Source organism: Dermacentor andersoni, chromosome 10 (genome assembly GCF_023375885.2).
Source record: "Dermacentor andersoni chromosome 10, qqDerAnde1_hic_scaffold, whole genome shotgun sequence".
In the NCBI taxonomy this organism is placed as follows: Eukaryota; Metazoa; Arthropoda; class Arachnida; order Ixodida; family Ixodidae; genus Dermacentor; species Dermacentor andersoni.
Genome location: NC_092823.1, coordinates 41453306 through 41469444, shown reverse-complemented (window position 1 = coordinate 41469444; position 16139 = coordinate 41453306). Strand labels below are relative to the sequence as shown.

Sequence of the window (16139 nt, the reverse complement as noted above, 5' to 3'; positions counted from 1 at the left end):
AAAAATAAAAGGCCAAGGCACTTGGGAACGAGCGGCTCTTCCGTTGGAACCGTCGCGGCAGTGCCTCGAGGCGGTTGCAAGAAAGAAAGAAAGAAAGAGAAGGTAAATGAACAGATAAGCGGAGGGACAAAAGCGGAGGCGGCAAACCGTGGAGCTGGGCCAAGGAGCCTGCGGCGTCAACGACGCACGGGCCCGCGCGGGGGGGCGTCTCGTAAAACAAGCGCCTCGTCTCCCTCACCTCCATTCCCCTTCTGCGTTCTACTTTTGCTTTATTTTTATTATTTTTTCCCCTATTTACTGTTACGTTGGGCATTATGCGCGGCCACCACACAACTTTCTACGGTGAGCGTGAAGCACGCACACACGGACCTCACGTCACACGGGCGATGCCCTAACCATATATACAGGAAAGCCCCAGCGCAATGACAAACCGCTGTCAAACTCGAAATGCAGCTGCATTCGCTCATTTCCGCGAGACGTCACGGGGGAGGCAGGCTTTCTTCAACATCGCCGTTTTCAACCCATTCGGTAACGAATTATGATCGATTGTCGATACATGTGTGGAACAAGCATAGTTTTATGCCAGGGTGCCATGAGACTGCGCTGAAAGCAAGTCGAGGTGGTAGAATGACTGTGCATCTTATGATGAGTCACACAGTAATATTCGTAGCTTGACCGACTTGACCAAACGTTTCTTCGAGTGCAAGGCGACGAAACCTTCGTGATTGGACTTTGTTGGTAGTCAGTTATAGAAGTTGCGCAACAGTACACTTGTATGTACACTCTAAAAACAGTTGCACCCCTTGAGGTGTATATTTGCCACAGAACAATAATCGTCATCTGTCTTGCCCGCATTTCCTTTCTTTAACGCTGAGAGCCCGGTACTTCCAATTTACGAACGGCACGCGCGTTATCTACATGACAGAGCATCCCCAACAGGAACGTAACGAGTGCAGCGTTTTCAAGAAAGGAAACGCAAGCAAGACAGATGAAGATTATTGTTCCGCGGCAAATATACTCCCCAAAGGGTGCAACTGTTCTTACAGTGTAGCTTAATTAAGCGGCTACAGTGGAAAGGGCGGGAACCAGAATCTCGAGAAGAAAATCTCCATGCGAATAAAAATTCGTCGGAGCGCAAGTGACAGGCCGCTCCCGAGGCATGAACGGCGATTTAGTCCTTAAGAGAAAAGTATATACAATGGCCTTCGTCACATATCGATGACCTTCGTCCTGCACTCTAAGAACAGTTTACACCCTTTGGCTTGCCCCTTCTGCCACACAACAATAATCGTCATCTGCCTTGATGCGTTTCCTTTCTTTAACGCTGCGAGCCCGGAACTTTCCGTTATCAGAAGGGGCACTCCAAAGGGTGTAAACTGTTCTATGCTGATAACGCGCGTGCCGTTCGTTACTGGAAAGTTCCGGGCTCGCCGCGTTAAAGAAAGGAAACGCATCAAGGCAGATGACGATTATCGTTGTGTGGCAGAAGGGGCATGCCAAAGGGTGTAAACTGTTCTTAGAGTGTGGAGCGCACACAAGAGAGGCTGATGAAGATGGAGAAATATTCGCCAACGCTAGATAGGTCAGTTTCGCTTTCGTGCGCCATCTGGACTAAAAGTGCGGATCTTTAAGGCTATGGTTTTGCTGGTTGCATGCGGCGGAAGCGGTTGCGGGAGCCGGAAACACGTCACAGACGACGTCCCGATTTCGGACGCCCCCTATATGCTTCCTGGCTTACCGTGACTCCGCTCGCCGTTATACTGGCCTTATGACATATTCCAGAAATGACGTACAAACACGAAAATTAGACAAATCCATGGACAACCACCATTCCAATGGTAGATTAGCGATCGCAGCGCCCTCTGGCAATTTTATGAAGGAAACTCTACGGCAGACGCCTCAATCCCAACTTTCCCGACTGCTTTCCCGATCAGAAATCTCCGAATGCAAAGATGGCGTCTAATGTTGTCAAACTATACCGCGGCGAGCCAGAACCGAAAACACCCCGTGGGCGCCAGCGCTTGTTTGTGTTTACCAGCTGTGCCTGCCGGCAACGTGGAGTGTGACGTCACAAGACAGCGTCAAAACCGCGACGCCTCCTCGGCCAACGCATACGTCAAGCGGTTAGCGTTTCTCGGCTCACCCGTCAAGAATTCGTCTGGGCAGAAAATGCAGCACGCGACATTACGCGCGATGACAGCCGTCCTCTGGCAATCGTCCACTGGAATGCGCGTCCGCATAAATACGCCCGATTACGTGCGTATGGCCCGTAGTTTAAAGACACAATAAAGAGAAAGCGTTGAGCCAAGTTAGTAAATATTACTTTTCTGGAATACCAAGAAGCAAGAGAGGATGCGCTAGCTGCGAGCACAGTAGAAGGTGCGCGCCAAGTCTATAAAACCACGACCCCTTCCACTCTGTGAAGGTGGTTGACCAGCGAAGCTGTTTAGCACACGACACGGAAGGTGACATAATTTTGAACAAAGGTACGAACTGATTTATTATATTGATCGATTATCATTACTTCCCTCGCAACTGCAATCACATTCCTTGATAATGTCAAATCCATGCGCGTACGCCGCTGAGTGGTCGATTGAGCCGGATCGGTGTGGCACCGCAAGGGTTATGTCTGCAACACGGAACGCGTAAACCGCTCACTTTTCGGTACCGACACATCCACATTGAAGTCAACGACAACAGGGTTAGTGTTATCGCAGCTAATTCACGCAAAGTGAGTAGCCATGAACCTTACGGGACTATGGGTCGTTGCATCTTTTGCTCGCTTACGGGGGTGTATGAGCCATTGCTCACGGGGGTATGAGCCATTGATGATCACAGTTTTCGACATGCTGTTCTGTATGTTGTATGCGTGATTAGACAGAATTTAAGCAGTGTTCATTTCACTTTGCTGTGTGTTTGTAGCCTCTGCTTTACGGGGCTATAAGCCATTGCATTTCTTGCTTACTTTTGCTTGCTTATGCTGCTTACGGGAGCATGAATGCTTACGGAGGTATGGGCCATTGATGATGATAGTTTTTGTTCTCGGAGAACAAAAATACATGGAACCCTAGCCACATACAGCTTCGCTGTAAAAAGTTTCTCTTACCGAGATATGTAAGCCACAAAAGACGCAAGAACGAAAAGCTAGGTGGCGCCGCCACATCGAAGCTCGCGCACCACTTCGCGTGACGTCCTGAGCTTTGACGACGTCTGCTCGGACCGTGACGTCACACTAACGCTCAAGCACTGATGTTTTGGTGTGAAATCCAAAAGAGAATTCGGCCTTCGTTTTCTCTTTAGTAATCAACCTCTGACTGCAAAATTAGAGGAAATGGAGTTATGATTGTAAATTCGATTACTTGGTGTTTTTTAGTAGTACATGTTTAAAACTACTAATGACGTAGCTGTTCAACCTCTATCCAACAAATGTTAAAAGTTTATCTAAAAGAATGCAACTTGGCAATCATAAAAGTTAATTTTAATCTGACACTAAAGGCGCCTAGAAATGCTGGACCTTGCGTCACCGACATCGTAGTGACGTCACGACACAGCAAGATTTGCCGACTTCATGTTGGAATAACGTAAGCTATAGAAATGTCGTTGTTAATAAATAAAGAATGAAGAGCGTTGTACGGGTATCTTGTGGCTGCGTTTGCGTGCGGTACAGTGGCAGCGATCGTGGACGCAGTCATATCTTGCGTACAGACACTACCTTCCACTTCACCGAGCTGAGCACAGTGCGGCACCTCGACTGAAGAAGGCGCTACGCTTCTTTAAAAAATGCAGTGGAGAGTCCATGAATCGCAGTTACTTCTGACTAGAGGCGGCGCAGCCAACCACTTTCAGTTAGGGAAGTTAGGGAATGTTACGAAAGCTAGGGAAACGATGAAGCATGTTTCATTATGTGAAAACGTTTCCCCAGCGGTCGATTTAGGCACCACTGGCCTCCTTCAAGCCCTTGGGTTCAGCGAGAGCAGGGGAAAAGTAAACGTGTGCGCATAGAGATTAGTAAGAGGCGAATGGAAGATTGGCGGAAGAAAAGTAGGGAAACGACAAAAAACGGAGACGTACAAAAGCAAAGTTCGCAATAGGGGATAAGAAAATTTGGTTGAAGGAGTTCATGGTGGTTTTTGTTTTTTGTTTTTTTTAACCTAGGTAGGACATTAGGCAGTATAATGGCAAGAGCTTGGTGGCGCAACCCACCGCCCCGTTCCAAAGGGGACGCTCATAACATCCATCCGTCCAGTTTTATGAAATACTCTCAAGCACGAGTGCGTAGCCACAGGCGACGATTTCGTGGAGCGAGAAAGATGAACCGAGTACAAATCGTACGGGAAGGTCGGAAATGCAAAGAACTAGTGGAACTCCACAGATGACTGAAGCACGGAATTCACCTGTCTCAACTGTTGTTCACGCTTTATGTTAAGGGCATACAAAGACAACTGGAAAGCAGTGAATTGGGTCTTCATCTATCACATCTGTAATGGGTGACAGTTGCCGCAGAAGGTCCCTATAGGCTGATGTATGCGGACGACGTAGTGCTACTAGCGGACAATGCAAGACATTTGCAGAGCCTTGCGAATATAAGTGACCATGCAACGACAAATGTAGGACTTAAGTTTAGCACTGAGAAATCGCGAATCGTGATCTTTAATGAAGAGGCGAGTAGTGAAGTGGCATCAATTCAACAGCAAGCCATAGCCATGGATAGTGAAGCAATATAAATACCCTATACGTGTACATAGAAAAGAAAGAAATAACTACTCAAACACCCACCAAGGTAATCTGAGGATGAACGAGAAGTGGAATAACAAAAACAGCACGTTGGGGATTACAATACGTATGATATGCTGCAAGGAACTTGGCAAGCAGTAAATGTGGCAGCGCTTACGTTCGCAAATGCCTATCTGTGCTTAAAATCAGAAACCTTGTTGGCGATGGATCTTTACTAAAAGTCGGTGGGCCGACTGGCACTGGGAACCCACGACAAAGTCGCAAATGAGACAGTGCATGGAGGGTGACATGGGTTGGGCATCTTTTGGAGTCTAGGGCAGAGCAAAATTAGTTTCGAGGAAAGACTCAGGAACATGGAGGAAAAAGAAATGGCCGGCTAAAGTACACAAATATCTGCACCTCAAAAGGGTGGAGGCGGAATGGAGCAAGAGGTCAGAAAAGTTGGCAACCAAGTACAGGGTGACAAACTAAATAGACAACCAGGGGTCATTAGAAAGAACGTGCGAGAAACAAAGGGAATTGGATGCAAAGAATGGAAATAAAGAAGACCATGGAGATCTACAATAATGAGAAGAAAGAAATTAGAAGGGAAAATCTGCACGATAACACGAAGGGAAGTGCCTTGCTATTCGAGGCTCGAGCTGGTTGCCTAAGGACAAAACCATATCGGAACAAATATTCACAATTAGATGAGGCATGTGTATGCTGCAACACAAGCCCGGAAACCGACTCGGCATCATTCTAATGGAATGCCAACGCGTCCACCAAGGGAGACGCGCAGGGAGTGTGTCCACAGTAAAGAAGCGTTTGGATTAAAAGATGGAAGAATTAAGTGGTCAGCAGTCGAGATAAGCAAGAGACGCTCAGAGTAGGGGAAAGAAAGAGAACATGTAATCGATTAATAGAACCGGAGTCATTTCCAGCAAAGATAACGGTACAATATAGTGATAGAGCTTTCAAGCACGAAAATCAAGATCGAGATATGATAGGCAAAACGCTAGATGGCAGTAGATTTTGTCAAAGCTGATTAAATCAAGCAGGCTAGGTGACTATTTGCCACTACCTTGTTTCAAAAGGGATGTCAATCACCATCACTTGAGTCGAGGTGAAATGTTGAGTTATGGGACGATCGAGAATTCCGGGGTAATTCAAATTGCGGGGTTTAAAACCCCGAATATGTAGTTGGCTATGAAGTCGCCTAGACGTTCGCTCGGCCCTACCATCTAGCGTGTACATGAACCCAACCACTGGACTTCGGCCCGACAAGCCGACTCGACTCGACAAGCCGATTCGACCCGACTTTATCGGGTTCATGCAACCATAGCTGCTGAGTGTACGCTCACCGCGCACGGTTAGGTCGAAGTGATACGTCACCTCCAAATCGTGCAGACAGCTAGATACAATGCAAACAGTTACCTCACTCACGCCTTTTTCGGGTTAAGCTTCGGAGCTTTGTAAAATGTGTAAGGGCTGTACCAATTTGCTACCTTTCCTCTCACTCTCAACCCCCTTTCCTGAAGTACAACTCCCTTCGTCCGTGTTGTATCTTGCATGTTATGTGCTTGGCAGGTTACACTCGCCATTTTTATCCCTCATCCTTTTTCGAAGCCACACTTTTGGCTCTCGAAGCCCTCGTGCCACTGTTCTATTATCTTTCTTTCTTTCTTTCTTTCTTTCTTTCTTCATTTCTTTCTTTCTCTCTTTCCTTCCTGACCTAGCAGGCGACTTCGATTTTTGTCGCTATCCTTTCACGTGTCCTTTTCTTTATTTCTTTTTTTAGTTCCTTTCTTGTTTGCTGGCAGTGTCGTCTCTATAGTCCTGCCGAATCGTCGCCAGCAAACTCGAGCCACCAGCACTGCCGTTCTCCGGTGGGCACAAAAATTTAGAAAAAATATAACAAAACAAACAGAAAAGGAAACAAAAAGTAAGACGGCGATGACAGGTGGCGGTGCCGGCACTCCCAAGAAAGAATGAAAGAGAGAAAAACGTGGGGGGGGGGGGGGGGGCGAGAGACTAAAATCCGAGAAAGAGGTGAAAAAAAACACACAACACCGCATGCGGAACACGCAGCGCGTCGAAAAGCTGTCAGAAGCGGGCGACAAACTTATGGGGGCAGAGCGTGACAGGGACCAACGAAAAGCGGGGAAAGGGAGGGAAAGGCTGGTGAGGGCGAGCAGCCCGCGGCCCGAACCCGGAAGCTGCGCAGAGGCCGGCATGAGGAAGGTGCAGGGGCTGTTCTTTGCGAAGTGCCAAAGCCCGCAACGCTGGCTGCAACCCCCCCCCCCCCCCCCCCACACCCGGTATTGGTATGCCGCCGCAACTCGCGCTGTTAACAGTTTTTGCTCTTTCGGTATTGGGTAAACGCAAGCGGACTGGGCGTTTTACCGGATGAGCGGACGCGCAAACGTAAATGGTGCAGCCACCTGGTGGCGCACAGCTCAACCACACAAATATTGCAGTAATGAAGTGTATATTGGGGGGGGGGGGGGGGGGGCGTCGTCGCTGGGGTGAATTTCCGGCAGCGGTGTAGTCGCGTCGCTGCCGAAAATTTACGCCAGCAGCGAAGTGAAATACGCTTGGTTGCTCCGATATTATCTGTACTTGTCTGGTTGAGCCCTGCGTCACCAGGTGGCTGCACCGTTCACGTTTGCGCGTCCGCTCATCCGGTAAATTGCCCAGTCCTCTTGCGTTTATCGGGGTACCGGACACGCTAAAGCATACACGCACCAAACGTGTACGCAGGACATTTCAGACACTAAGACACAGAGCGATAAGAAACATTTTTCTTTTTCTTTCTCTCTGTCTTAAAGATGACCAACCAGCAAGACCCGATGAGCTTAGGCTGCTCAGGTATACAAGCAGGGTAACCATCCGTCTTTCATCTCTTATTCTTTCTCTTTTTCTCTCTATCTCTCTCGCAAGTATGCGCATGTGCCCTATTTTATTGGCAGGAAAAGAGGAACAAGGTACATTTCCTTGTTCAACAAATATTTAGTACAATATGTTCAATATGGATCAATATAGTTCAATATGGATCGGGACACTACAACAGAAATGCGGCAACAAGAATCACAATGGGCGTGGGGCGATCGCCTGACCACGTTCAGAGACCTCACCCAACACTACAGACTCCAAAGACGCACATTCCCGCCACCACACGATAAGTTAAACAGGAATGAGTCCGTAACTTCACGCTTGCTCCAGACACACACCTACCCTAGCCCCGCGGTCCTACACTATATACCCGGCTTTATATCCAACAGATGCCTGTAAAGCTTGCGGACAGAGAGCAACACTGCGACACATGCCCTGGGAATATGCCGGCAACCACGGTAATGAGACCACCTCCGTTCGCGACGCGTCCATAATCGCGGCCGTTACCACGGTACGGGAAGCCTTGAGCTCGCTTCTGCCGGACACCGCCCCGGCTGCGGGGGCCGCCGGGGACGTTCTCCATCGGCGTCGCCGCCGCTGGGAGGCGGCTCTCAAAAGTTCAGAGTTGGCATACCAGCTCTGGGCCATCCGGCAAGCCCAAAATGCCGCCCGAGTCCAAGGACTTCGAGCCGCCACCTGAGGCCACCACAACAAAACTGCCGGACCATTCATTAATAAAGTTTCTTCTCTCTCTTTCTCTCTCAATATGTTATTTTCTCCAGTCGTCTGATTATGCCCCAAGCTTCTGCGTTCCCTTGTCAGGATTGAACGTCTAATTCCTTCTCCGACTCTTGGTCAAACTCCCGTAGCGAGTTCTAACGATCGGTCCATCGTGCCTTTGCCGTGGTGCAACCAAACTTTGCCCACAGTTCGCTCCTCTCTACCTCACGTATTTCCTGCGCCCATCCGCTGCATTGGCTTAGCACCACTTACAACAGGCCATGTGAACACGGGACATGTGCTGTGCGGGACATGAAGTGTCCATCAACTGCTATACGTACGTTCGCCTTTTGTTCGTTGATTCGCTCGTTCGTACGTCTCTCTCTCTCTCTCTCTTTCTTTCTCTCGCTCTGTGTGTGTGTGTGTGTGTGTGTGTGTGTGTGTGTGTGTGCGTGCGTGCGTGCGTGCGTGCGTGCGTGCGTGCGTGCGTGCGTGCGTGCGTGCGTGCGTGCGTGCGTGTGTGTGTGTGTGTGTGTGTGTGTGTGTGTGTGTGTGTGTGTGTGTGTGTGTGTGTGTGTGTGTGTGTGTGTGTGTGTGTGTGTGTGTGTGTGTGTGCGTGCGTGCGTGCGCGCGCTACTCCGAACTGCTCTAACGCCATACGGCCGCGCCCACTAATACCCGCGGCCACATCCGGAAGTCGTGAAGTGCTCGCCTGCGTCCACGGAAGCGAGAAAGAAAGAAACGAACGAAGCAACGAAACGCCAACGAAAAGAAAAGGAGAAAGCAGGTACGCATGAGAAAGACCGTATAAACAAAACAAGGAGCGATCGAACTCACTGGACACGTATTCGCGCTCTCGGGCTTCCCCCGCCCCCCTCCATCCGTGCGCACAGAGTATCGAAGTGATATCGAGCGCCTCTCGTAAACCACCGGCTGAGCCCCCCTCCCTCCCCCACTCTCCCTTCTCCCGGTGGCGAAAAAGCGTGGCTCGCATTCCTACCATGGCGCGAAAGGACTTCTCGGCACAGAGCGCTACACGATGGAGTCGCACGCCCGGGGTTCCGAAAAGGGCCCAGCGCGCCAGCTTCTGCAAGGTTTATTGCAACCCGACGGCCCGTCCAGCCTCGCTCCCACTTGGATAAGCTAAAAGGCGCGTCCGTATGCAGCCTGCGTGACACACAATTTACCCACAAGCTTAGAAACGGCTGCAGAGTGGTCTTTTCTTTGGCGCACTGAATAGACGCATTCTGAAGGCGGCGTCAGGGCCAAATATCCGTGGCACTACGCCAGGCGTTGTTAGACGCATTCTGAAGGCGGCGTCAGGGCCAAATATCCGTGGCACTACGCCAGGCGTTGTTGTTGTTTATTCAATGCGATTAGCATTCTTAGGGCATTAACGCACTTGCCAGGGCTACCTACCTACCTACCTACCTAACCTATCTATCTATCTATCTATCTATCTATCTATCTATCTATCTATCTATCTATCTATCTATCTATCTATCTATCTATCTATCTATCTATCTATCTATCTATCTATACGCTTTCCCGCCAGCTTCAGTCACACTGGATATGCCACACTGGGTATGTGCCACTCTTCAATGAACCCCTTCAAATCAATTTGGGTCACTGATATATATATATATATATTGGATATGTGCCGCTGTTTAACAAACCTCTATAAGGCAAAATTGGGTCACTGGGTGCGCGCCGCTCTTCAATGACAAAAAACAAGAAATCATTTAATGTCGCCGGTGCTTGGCGGAGTTGAGCCAGCGTCATACGCCTTCAGACAATTTTGCTTGAAATATATATACGAGACAGCTCTCAGGCGCGCGTTCCTGCGCTTAGCGTAAGGTATCACCAGATATACTCGTATTCACACACGCTGCATGCGGGGACTTCGCTGCGACGCCGCTAGCTGGCGCAGCATGTCCGGTGGGGATAAAGCCCCTTAAACTTCGTAAAGTAGTTCCCCGCTTTGAAGAATGCCGCCTCCTCCTCGCGCGCTCCAGCCGAGGCCGACGCCACGTCGCTATTGGCCTGATAGCATCACGTGGGCCCTCGCGCCGTGCCATAGAGTTAGTAGAACAACTCTAGAGGAAAAGCTGGGCCGGAAATGTGGGAACCTCTAGGGCGCCGCCCTGTTGCTACTGGTCAATGTGGCCAGCGCAATTACTATTGAAAGAGCTGAAAACAAGTACAGGTCACCGTATGCTTTGTCATCTAAAAACGCATACCTGAGGTTTTATGAAGGTGGTGGGTTAATATTAAGTTTACAGAAAGCGATCACTAAGTCCGTGACTTATGTAAATCACGAACTACGCATTCATTTAATAAAGGATGACGCGAATTTCGGTTTCGAATCTGTTTTTTGGATGCGTAGTAGTTTCGTACAGTTTAGGTTTGACATGCGATCGCGCGTCGACATCGGACGCTATGGTACACTCGTGCCTTCTGTGCCACCGAAGCCCCGAAGTGCCCAGGCATATACCTTCACATGTAAGTAAACGAATGTCTCCTTGTTGAGAATATCACGCGAGTAGGCAGCTCTTGTGGGGCATCACAATCGCTTGAGAAGCGTCACAGTAGAGTATTTTTCTACATGCGGAGCGGCGTTTTTATTTGCAGGTTTCCCTTCAGTAGGAAATTGCTGGACAGGCGGACCAGCGCACCGGAATTGTACTGGCGAAGCCACAAGCAACTCAAAGAATCTGTTTAATTGTTGCACTTTGAACAATCATGCTTCTACAAAGGCCACAGCAGAAAAACAGCCTGATGCCGAGTATTTCTGTGCCACGAAGTAATCAAGAGGCGAGTGCCTAATGCGGACGAAATCGAGTGCATCGAGACTTAGAACGACAGAAAGCTGAGCTAGTTGGTAAGGATTCATTATGCAAAACAGAGGAGAGGCGTGCAGACAGGACATAAGAGTAGAGAAGTAGGCGGCGCTCGTGTTGTTTGCTTGTAAATACTCTACTCTTGTGTCCTGTCTGCACGCCTCACCTCCTTTTTGCATAACGAGTGTATCAACCCACATATTAATAGCGTAGGCGTTTTATTAACTGTGCAATATTTTCAACACTTCCTTGCATGCCATTTCATGTGGAATATCTTTTTGGTCACAAATTTGTGCAGCGAATCTATTTGCATGATCGACTTCGGGCCTGTAGGTCCGTTCACTTGCACTTGATGCTGAGTCTTTTACATGTATCCATAAACTGCAGATATGCACATCAGATCCCTGCGAGCATTTTCAAAATTCAGTTATTTTAGACAACAGGCACATATGCAATACTGACATAATCTCAAATACCACTAAGCAGCTGGGACACATTTTTGTTGACCATACTCGCAGGTAAAATAAGTAGATTATGTGGACAGCTCCAGCTCATTTTCCTTAAATCAGTGTGTACAAGGGGTATGCAAAAATAATTTTTTTCTCGCGCACCGATTCTTTTGCTGTATAAGCAAGAGAACCCACCATGTTAGTGTAACGTATCTTGTACATCACACTAATAAGTGCTTTAATTTACCAAGTGAGATGAGTTACTTTTATGGATCATTCAGTCATATCACACTGCAAGCTGCATTCATCAATCTTCAATTGGATTTCGCATGAAACATGTTTCCCTTTTATGCAGATATGCAATGGCAAGCCCTTCCGTGTGCTCCAAAGGTAAAATTTAAGCTCGAAATTAAAGAAGACATTTCTAGTCAGAAACAAGCAAAAATAGTGAATGCAGAATATCAGAAGCCCAAGATACAGAAATTATGAGAAGTGTCGAATGATTTTAAGGAAAGAATGGTATTTGAAGATGCAAGGTTCTTTAGTGGAAATCAAGCAAGTCAGTATAGGTAGAATACTCTGAGAAATTATGCGAGTAATGGGATAGCACACAATGGGTCAGGAAATGCGTTGTTTTTCTGAAAAACTAAAGCTGATGACTGTCATATCATGAGTCACTTTAGCATCATGAGACTGCTGTTTGATAAATTCAGAAACAAACCAAAAAGCAAGCCATGCAAAAATAAAAAATAAACTATTTAATGATGCTCTCTCCACACTGGAATAAATAATAAGAAACGGATCACGTCTAATGTGGACATATCAGACACCTTGTGAAACACTAAAGGAAAAATTCAGTTTCGAGCTATGGCACTTGCCGCATAGATGTGGGGGGCCTTGCACCAATAGTAATAGTTACCACTGCATCTAGAAATATAAAGCATTCATGCAGACAAGGATGATTCTTTATATTTTTGGCTACCACTTCAAATGCCTCCACTAAGTGTTACAATGCTGCACGCAGCCATACTAAGGATCTCACAGCAACACTTGCAGGTAAACAGCAAAAGCAGTCCAAGTGCTGGTGTATTCTGGACACTGTTTTTGAAAACTTTTAGGCAAGAACAGTGCAAGAAACAGACATAAGAACTGCATTTATTTCTATAATTCCCCATTTGAATGGCCTTTTTTTTTTCCTTCGACAATGCCTTCGCCTAGCCACAGCAGCTCCCTCATACAGACTCCGCAAGCCAAGAGGCCGTGGAGGCAAATGCAGGTAAGAGGCAAGAAGCAATAGCACTGGTATCGACATTCATCTAATTTCTTTCTTTTTCTTTCGTTTAGACAGCCAGCACACCTCGAACAGCCACCTTGACTGCGGGTGTGTCACCCTAGTCGCCAAGGAAACATTTAAGGGAAAGCGACAGGCAATGTGAACAGCCACTTCTCCATGTAAACGATACTCTTTCTCTCGGATGACTCCTACGTTCGCCACGCCAGCACACTTGTGCACAAAGATGCCGCGGAGGCACGTGCAGGTCAGAGGCAAGAAGCAGTGGCACTGGTGTCGACATTCGCCCAATTTCTTTTTCTTACACTGAGGCAGCCAGCACACCTCGAACAGCCACCTTAACTGCAGGTGTGTTAGTAGATACCTGTTGTACATATGCTCATAATAAACTTCAGTAAACTTGAACTTGATAATAAACTTGAAGGCAAATGGGACATTGATGCATTGTTTTTTTGAACATTTATTGTACACATACAATATATGTTATACTTTGCAGTGCTACAGAGCGTATTTTGAAGCTTCCCCCTATATTTTGCACCTTTAATTACGTATGTTTTGTGTGGCCCTCAGTTCAGTTCATGTTGTAGATGTTTTGTCTGTGTATCGCACATTGGCTTAAGCTCGTGATATCCACATACTCCTCTCACATATACAAAATAAAGTTCTATGTAGTCCTCAGTGTTACAACAAAAAATGAAAGTAAACAATCCGATCGTGGAATTGTGTTTATTACAGTCATTCCTATGACAGTTACTGACAAGTTGACAACTTGAACTGGTCAATCCGTCCATAGCCTCCTCTATTTCTCAAAAATAAAGGAGGCTATGATCCATCATGGCAAGGAATTGTATGTATACATAAAAAAAAGGGGGGGGGGGGGGGGGGTATGTGTGTGTGTTTGTAGTGGGGGGTATAACAGGATTAGGGCGGTACGAAAAAAATGTACCAACACCGTCCTCTAGACCCATTCCGTTAAGGTACCGTAACAAAGCGCATTAATATGATGAAGTTCATACAACCAACTCTGATATTACTACACACGCCAGGCGACGCGAGCTACATTTGCCATGACGCATTCGCGACTGCACCGGATGCCCTCCATATTATTCTCATTAATCAAGCTAACTGCACCGAGGCAAAAGAAAGATTATGGGCGCAGGTGCCTTTAAAGTATCTCGACCTTGCGAGGCACTGCTGCGCGTGCCAGGGGAGCTGTCCGTGCGAACACTCCCTGGCACACACCTGCCTCGGCGGCCCCAACCTACGTACCGTTCTGCTTCGAGCTTTGATCCCCCCACTGTCCCTTGGGTGCCCTGGAGTTCCTGTGCCGCCTGCTTTATTATAATCTCAGGTGCTCTCCTGAGACTTCCGTTTGTCGGCTACATGTGCCCTATCAGTACTTATAATAATAAAGAAACCCGATCTATCGTCGCTACGATAGATCGCGAAAGCGGCTTTTGCAACATACCGCGCCCGTGCGAAGAGAATTACGGAACGCCAACGAAGAATCTGACCACAGCTTCGAGCTCGTAACCTCGTCGAGTACGTGACACTCCTGCAACAGGCATGACCGCTGAAAACCGCATACCGCCGGAAACTTCAACAGGATCATACCTCGGTTGCATAACTTCCACCTGTACGGCCAACATGGACCACACCCACACGGTCCCGCAACATAGAATAAAGAACCAACTTATAAAGCCCAAACACACGGCGGCACGCACACATCACGACACTACTAGCGAGGCGCCATGCTGCTACGCTGCTACTGTTGCCGGATTAAAACTGACTACTGTCACCAAGTCTAGCAAGCGTCTCAGGAGCTGGCAACCTCGGCGCGTAGCAACATGGCGGCGCTCCTGCGGTTCCCGATTTCAATGCATGGGCCCTATGGGTAGCTTGTCCTCTAGAGTCAGTATAGTAACTCTATGCGCCGTGCATCAGCGCCATTTTTGCTCGAGAAGCGTCTACGGAGTGGCGAGGAGCGCATGTCGGCGCCGTTGCTACGCTCGAGCAATGCAGGCGGCGCCACGGTCGAGGAGGGAGCGTGAAAGAGAGGAGAAACGTGGAGGAGTGAAGGCGGAGGAGGAGAGTGTTGCTACTTTACGAAGTTTAAGGGACTTTAGGTGGGGAGCGTGGTTGCAGTACGCGCCTCATACGTGACGCGCATCGGCGGTTGCAATGCGGTGTGTGTCGATGCCTTGCTCCAATGCTAATGGCACTAACATCGACGTTCATCGTGAGACGGGTTCTGACAGATTTTTTTTTCCTTAGACTATACATACAATTATCGTCCAGCAGTTAAAGTGGCATGTCAGAAGATCAGCGAGGCTATCATCCCCGGATTCTCATTAAGCATAATCATATATAGTAATACAGTAATTACTGCGTAATACACAACATTATGCACATATACTATACTATGCGCTGACGTGTGCGAGTCCGCATCAGCATATTTCAGCCCCCCCCCCCCCCCCCACCTTTTTCAGCGAATCTAGTTTCAGCGGGTCAATTACTGAAAATGTATAGTTGCAGACACCTCGGCACGAACATGTTCTCCACGGCATTTGGCGAACAAATATCCCCCAACTCCTTCGTCAACACCGCAGTCGTCAGAATGTTTACACGTATTATACACATTCGTGCAGTTCAGCTGCTCGGCAAAACGAGGGCAATCTGTTACGTGGAGTCAAGAACAGCATAGAAAAAGCAGCTGCACGGTCAGCACGAATGGTTCAGCGTCGGGCTTACGAGAGCGCATACACGGCTGAGCGCAAATGAGTATCGTCTGCCGCAGCTGTTTCATCCCGAATGCACAGAGCGGCTTTCTTTCTTTTTTTTTTTTCTACGAGAACAGCAAAAGACAAGAGAAACGCTTCTGACGCTTCGTGGTCAAGCAAAGCAGCATAATACGTTGCAAATGAGCGCGGCAGCTCGTGTCCGAGGCTCCGCATAATTCCGTAAGCTGCAATACATAACGTCTATTAGAGAGATTTTAGCCTATCCGTATATATATCGTATTGCAGTTTACCGCATACCTGAATAACGCAGTCGCAGGTGAATGGATGGATGTTATGAGCGTCCCCTTTGAAACGAAGCGGTGGGTTGCGCCACCAAGCTCTTGCTATTATAGTGCCTGACGTCCTACCTAGGTTAAAAAAAAAAAGAAGTAAAGAAACCTATGAACTCCCATAACCAAATTTTCTGATCCCCTCTTGCGAACTTTGCTTT

The 16139-nt window shown here is 47.9% G+C and overlaps 1 protein-coding gene and 2 long non-coding RNA genes across 3 annotated transcripts in view; 1 reads left to right on the top strand and 2 right to left on the bottom strand.

The window, feature by feature from the left end:
- Positions 1-16139, bottom strand: part of LOC126546264 (steroid hormone receptor ERR1-like) — a 154401-nt gene that overhangs the window by 53162 nt on the left and 85100 nt on the right. The gene's annotated exons all lie outside the window — the stretch shown is intronic.
- Positions 11370-14785, bottom strand: LOC140213577 (uncharacterized). The gene is made up of 2 exons (XR_011890455.1): positions 14377-14785; positions 11370-11572 (listed from the first exon to the last, which is right to left on the bottom strand). It is a non-coding gene; the product is annotated as an uncharacterized lncRNA (long non-coding RNA).
- Positions 11579-13342, top strand: LOC140213576 (uncharacterized). Its single transcript, XR_011890454.1, has 2 exons — positions 11579-12893; positions 12962-13342. It is a non-coding gene; the product is annotated as an uncharacterized lncRNA (long non-coding RNA).